This window comes from Phyllostomus discolor, chromosome 4 (genome assembly GCF_004126475.2).
Source record: "Phyllostomus discolor isolate MPI-MPIP mPhyDis1 chromosome 4, mPhyDis1.pri.v3, whole genome shotgun sequence".
Taxonomy (NCBI): domain Eukaryota; kingdom Metazoa; phylum Chordata; class Mammalia; order Chiroptera; family Phyllostomidae; genus Phyllostomus; species Phyllostomus discolor.
In genome coordinates, this window is record NC_040906.2 from 200,218,119 (window position 1) to 200,224,118 (window position 6,000).

Genomic DNA, 6,000 nt, shown 5'->3' on the forward strand with positions numbered 1-6,000 from the left:
ATTTGCAGGCAAGATATCTGCAGACAGAAGATATTAGAAAAGGACAGAGCATCAAAATACTTACAGTACATTTACGCGTAATTCAGGATATTTGTCATCACCGGGAGACCTGGAATCTACCTCCATGAGTTTGGTAACCTTGAATGTTATTTCAGGAAGAAATTATATAGTCTTTTTACATTTCATCTTTTTCCCTCACATGCTCTCTTTTTTTTTGTAAATCAACCTTTGAAAAGCAAAGGGATAAGGAAGAAATTTGCTTGAATCTAGGAACCGACTGCTTTCTCCAAGCAAATTTCTCCAAAGTGAAGCACGGAGAGAGAAATAATATAAGCATGCTTGATCATGCTTTTTCTTTATTTTTAGGAAACAGCGCTCATCATGTTTCTTCAACTGGTTTGAATATAACCTTAGAGACAGGCTTTCCCAGGGAACTCACTTCCCTGGATGGAAAATGCTTGTGTTTCTTCATCAGTGTTTGAGGAAGATAAGAGAAAGAGGAGACAGAAGAGGTAACCTATCTCCCAAAGATATAAAATAAGATATAGAATTTCATATTTTATATGTACTTTATTTTTAATAAATCATTAGTTATTGATGTTCTTTTCATTGTTTAACATACCGGCATTGAACTTACAAAGCTCAGTATTATTCATATCTCAACAAAATTGGATGAGTCTATGGAAGCTGATGGAAACAACTGTATGTGATTTTTATTGGTTGTGTCCAGTTTTGTACATGAGTATCATACATTCCCCCAATGACTTGCCAATTAGGTATGGTTTTGTGTTAGTCTAAGTACTTTGTAAAAATGATTATTACACGGATCCTGCATATTCCATTATGTTTTTTTTAAACAGATCTATCACATAATTTTGGGCAATACTCCTCTGCTCCTCCTTGGAAAACATCATAATGTTTATCTTACCTGGAGAACACAATGTTCCATTATGACAGCCCGTCTTTGTGGATGGAGAACATTTCAGAATTTAAGGGTCCATGTTGTATTGCCTTGAGATTGGTGAAGGTTTCTGGATGCTAGCAGCCGGGTTGGAAAACAGACTTCTGCCTTGTCAGACCTACATCCAGGGCGACGTGAACGTCGGATCTGTATTCACGTTGCAAAAGTGGCGTTAAAGGTTGTTTGGTTTCTTTTTTGTTTGTTTGCTTGTTTGTTTGTTTGTTTGTATTTTTATTTACATTTTATTTTTTTTGTACATATTATCAGGGTTCGGCCATGTTTAATGACCTTGGGATAACCAACCCAGCCTTTGGAGTGTCCTGGGTTCTTCTTCTGACTTTACTGGTGGTGTGACCATGTTCATTACAGTCTCTAGGGAGGAAAACAACCTTGTAGAAAAAAAAAACACCAAAAGACAATCTTATCCTGCCCTGGCTGGCGTAGCTCAGTGGATTGAGCACGGGCTGTGAACCAAAGCATCGCAGGTTCGATTCCCAGTCAGGGCACATGCCTGGGTTGCAGGCCATGGCCCCCAGCAACCGCACATTGATGTTTCTCTTTCTCTCTCTCCTTCTCCCTCCCTTCCCTCTCTAAAAATAAATCAGTAAAATCTTTAAAAAAATAAAAGACGATCTTATCCCAAGCATTCCCATAACATTTTTTGTGTATGTACTTAGCTGTATGATAAATGGTTTGTTTGTATGAGATGGTTAAAAAGGCCAAACATAAAGATTTCTTGTTTTCCTTTTTTTTTGTTTTTGTTTTTGCCTGTGGAGTACTGTTTATTTTAGGGGGGCCTGTTTGATGCAGGGAGCTCCTCAATTATGTTTCTACTACTGGTAGGTTCTGTGGGTTTTCCCTGGATCATTTTCATTATTTGCTTTTTTTCTTTTCTGTTAAGAACAACTCAGCAAAATAAAATTCCAGCTTATTGTTGGACAATATTGGTTCTTCCATTTCTTCATTTTCTGTGAACCAGTTTCACATTGCGAATATGTTAGAGTAGTATATTAAAGTTCTTTATAGACTCACATTCACATTGTGATATGTCAGAGTAGTATATTAAAGTCCTTTATTGGCTTACATTGAATGTTAGTATTCACATGCAAATTTTAGTAGAATTTACCTAGTACTATGTGAGAGCCTGTTTAAATTTCATCCATTCAGTCATTTACCAATTCACGTAAAAAGCTCTTAGAAAGTGTCTGTTCTGGCAATGTGGGGAATAAAAATACAGTGGAAAACATTGTTTCTATCTTTAAGAATTTATAATCCAAGTGAGACAGTTTTTGCATACATGAGGTAACCAGAAGAAACCCATGAGAGCACTTGAGCTAATGCAGTATTATCTTTCTTTCGTTTCTAGGAGGTAGGGCATAGAATGATAAAAAGTAAAATTGTTTATTTTAGAATCAAACCTCTAAACTGAATGGCATAAAAATTAAAAATGGTTGAAGTGGCTCCTGGAGATACATGATGAGAACTCTCTTTGTATTACCTGGAACTAGTTTTGAATGGCTTTGCAGATTTATAATAAGGATGCAAGGAGGAAGAGGTTTAGAATATAACATTCAAATAAGGAAGCTGTTGTTATATTTTTAGTGGACAGCTACTTAGGAAATATTAAGCACCTTCAATATGCAAAGTATGCGCAGGGCTCTGTGAAGGCTGCATAGATGAATGGGAACGGAAGGAATAAAGCGATGAGTAGCACAGGTTCTAGAGAGGTCATGCTCAGCGCAGTGTTTATAGATGACTAGCGCTCTGAGTGGTCAGCAGACGGTCTGCTGTAGCACGTGATTCTGGATCAGGTCAGTGAGAATTACTGGATATGTATAGAAAAACTTGATTCCTGCGGCTTGGTTATATAAAGTTATTACGTTTTAAATGTAGATTGGGGCTACATTGTATTTAGGGGGTGGAGTTAAAAATCTCTAGTCTGGCAAATTTGTTTCATCTTCATACCAGCTCTAACCAAATGCTACTAGTAGTGTGTTGAATACGATTCTGAGGCCAAATCTGAGATTAAGTGAGAAAGATCATTGTGATTATCATCAATGTCTGATATGCTGTTGGTACGTATGTCTAGTATTTGAAATTTCTGTTCTTATAAATTGGGGGTCAAATGATTTTGAAAAAGGGGATTTGTATGTATTCAGAACAATTGTTCTTAAAGAACTCTCAAATTGTAATTTTCCCTCTAAAACGGGTATTCGGAGAACAATGAATTCACTTGGTAAAAAAGCTGGGATAATAGACTCTGATCTCTAATTATTTTCTTGGAATTTAATAAATATATCGGCATACTGAAGGCTCTGACTTTGACTTTAAGAAGCCCAGATGGTTTCTAAACTGCTGAGAAGATTATGTCTTACACACACATACAATTGTCTCTCTCACACACACACACACACGCACACACACACACACACACACACACACACACAGTTTGTCCAGAAAGTATCCAGCCATGTACTATGAAAAATAGAGACATTTATTGAAGAAGATTACAAGATACAAGAAACATTGTACACAGGACAATGATGCCTCAGTCCCCTTCAAAGGAGACACCTTGGGACCTCACACAGTTCTCCCAGCATCTCTTTCATTGTTCAAAAACACTCTGCAAAATCCTTTGTTGGAATTGCCATCAGCTGCTCCACGGTATTTTCCTGAATCTCATCGAAGGCCTGAAATCTCTTCCCTTTTAAATGTGATTTTAATTTTGGGAAAAGCCAGAAGTCACCGGGCACCAAGGGGTGTGGGCTGCAGGGGGGTGATTCATCTGAGTGATTTGATGTTTCACCAAAAATCTCTGCAGGAGACATGATACATGAGTGGGCACATTGTTGTGATGAAGCTGCCAGTCACTAATTGCCTATAGTATGCTGTGCCTTCTGAATCAGCTGAATAGTTTCTGTGGAGGAATATTCAAGTTTCATGCAAAATTTGATGCCGATCTGTTGCTCTACTGGATCATTGTGAATGAGAGAACCACACAGTACACATGCTCACTCATTAGCGCCTACCATCCCCGCCGACTAGTACAGTGAAGTCGTCATTGTTCATGCATGTGCATTCCAGTCCACTCTCTTTGGCTGCCAGGTTCCATCCATGTCATACAAACTGTTCTCATTATATTAACAATGGCTGGACTGTTTCCAGACAGACCTCTTACACATGCATAAACATGGTATTAGGATCTCAGTTTTATTGATTCTATAATTTAAATTAAACTACAGTTAATTTTAGTTTTAGTTCATCAGAAAGTCATGTCAGGATCATCTTTGCACATAAATGTTCTAACGTCTATTTTTCTTCATTCATTTGGCAGAAGTATGTTGAGTATTTATCATATAGCCACTTGGCAGGCACTGTTGCAGGCACTGAAGACAGAGCAAGGAAGAAAACAAACTAAAACCCATGCCCACATAGGGCTCATATGGTAGTGACGGAGAGAGGCAAACCTCAAGGTCAGTAGGTTAAGTATATAGCAAGTTAGATAATTATAAGTGCTAAGGAGGAAAAATGAATTAGAAACAGGGGATAGCATGTAGGCATGTGAGTTGGAAGGGCTTCTGAAATTATACACAGAGTAGCAGAGAAGGCCTCACTGAAAAGGTGCTATTTGAATCAAGATGTGAAGAAAGCAGGAGACGGAGTTCGTGGCTACCTGGAGAAAGCTCATTCCAGCAGAGAGAACAGCCATCACCGCAGAGAGCATGTTAGTCACAGCAACGGAACAACTGAGGAAGCTGTAAGAGGTGAGGTCAGAGAGAGAGGGAGAAGAAATAATCGTGTACTTCCTCATAGCTAAGGACGTTGGCTTATTCTCTGGGTGAGTGGGAGAGCCACTGCAGGGCTTTGAATACAGTGTCCTGAACGACAAGCCATAGCCTTCGAGATTACTTGCAATGCGTATGTAACACAACGCCATAAGAACTGTGAAATATCAGTAACAGAAAGACTACAACCAAATAGAGAATGGATCGAAATGAGAATAGGATCTCTCTGTGCACTGTGCTAAAGATGGACGGACTGAGGCAGGGGTGCAGGGGTGCGGGGTGAAGGGGGAAAAGCAGAAGCCAGGGTGTGGCTGGGAGCTACTGCCATTAAGTCGGTGAGGGATGATGGTGGCAGGGCCCAGAGTCATAGCAGTGGAATTATTAAGTAGTCAGAGTTTACAGGATTTGCTGACTGTTTGGATATGTGGCATGAAAGAATCTGAGGAATCAAGGATGACTCCACTGGTTTTTTGGCCTGATCACAGAAACTTTCCTTTAATAAGGATGCGCTTGACTTCCTGCTTCCAGACCCCTCCTATCCCCGCAGCCGAGACCAATAAGTGACTATAAACAGGTTTCTCGATCCAAAGAGCAAGAGGGATTCTAGAAAGAGGCTGTTCAGAGAAACCTGTGTGCGTGGCCTGCTGGCTCTATCAGCTTCTCATGCGGGTGCATCTTTGGACCACGAATCCAGGCTTCAGATCTTGTCCTTTTGTTTGTTCCCTTTGCCTGTGAGTGCCTACTTTTGTCGTCTGGGATAGGAGTGCCACTCTGTGACTCCAGTGCTTAAATGGGATGAGTTCCTGTTTCTGTGCAGCACTACATGCTACCTGCTACCTGCTTCCAAAATCCTTGGTGCCAACCACCTGCCTGCCTGGTTGTCCATCTATTTCCTCCTGCCAAGTCCATTGACACAGACCTGCCAGGCTGCCAGGACATCTGCCCGTTGCCTATGGTTGAAGCTCTTGGAGGCTGACAAGTTGCCATCCTGGCCTGGACCTTTGCCCATTACCCGCTAACACCATCCTCTAAAGCGCTGTGCTTTCCCCCATGTGTTCAGTTCCTTCCCGTTCTTGAGATAATTCATTCATTTAAGGATTCCTTCATTCATATCCCCATTACTGCATTTGAGTTAACATTTACGGAGTGCTAACTCTGAGTCATCTTTCTGTTAGAAACTGTAGGTGATAGGGGAATAATACAGGGGTGGGCCAAAGTAGGTTTACAGTGTGAAACAGAGTTTATTCTTGTATT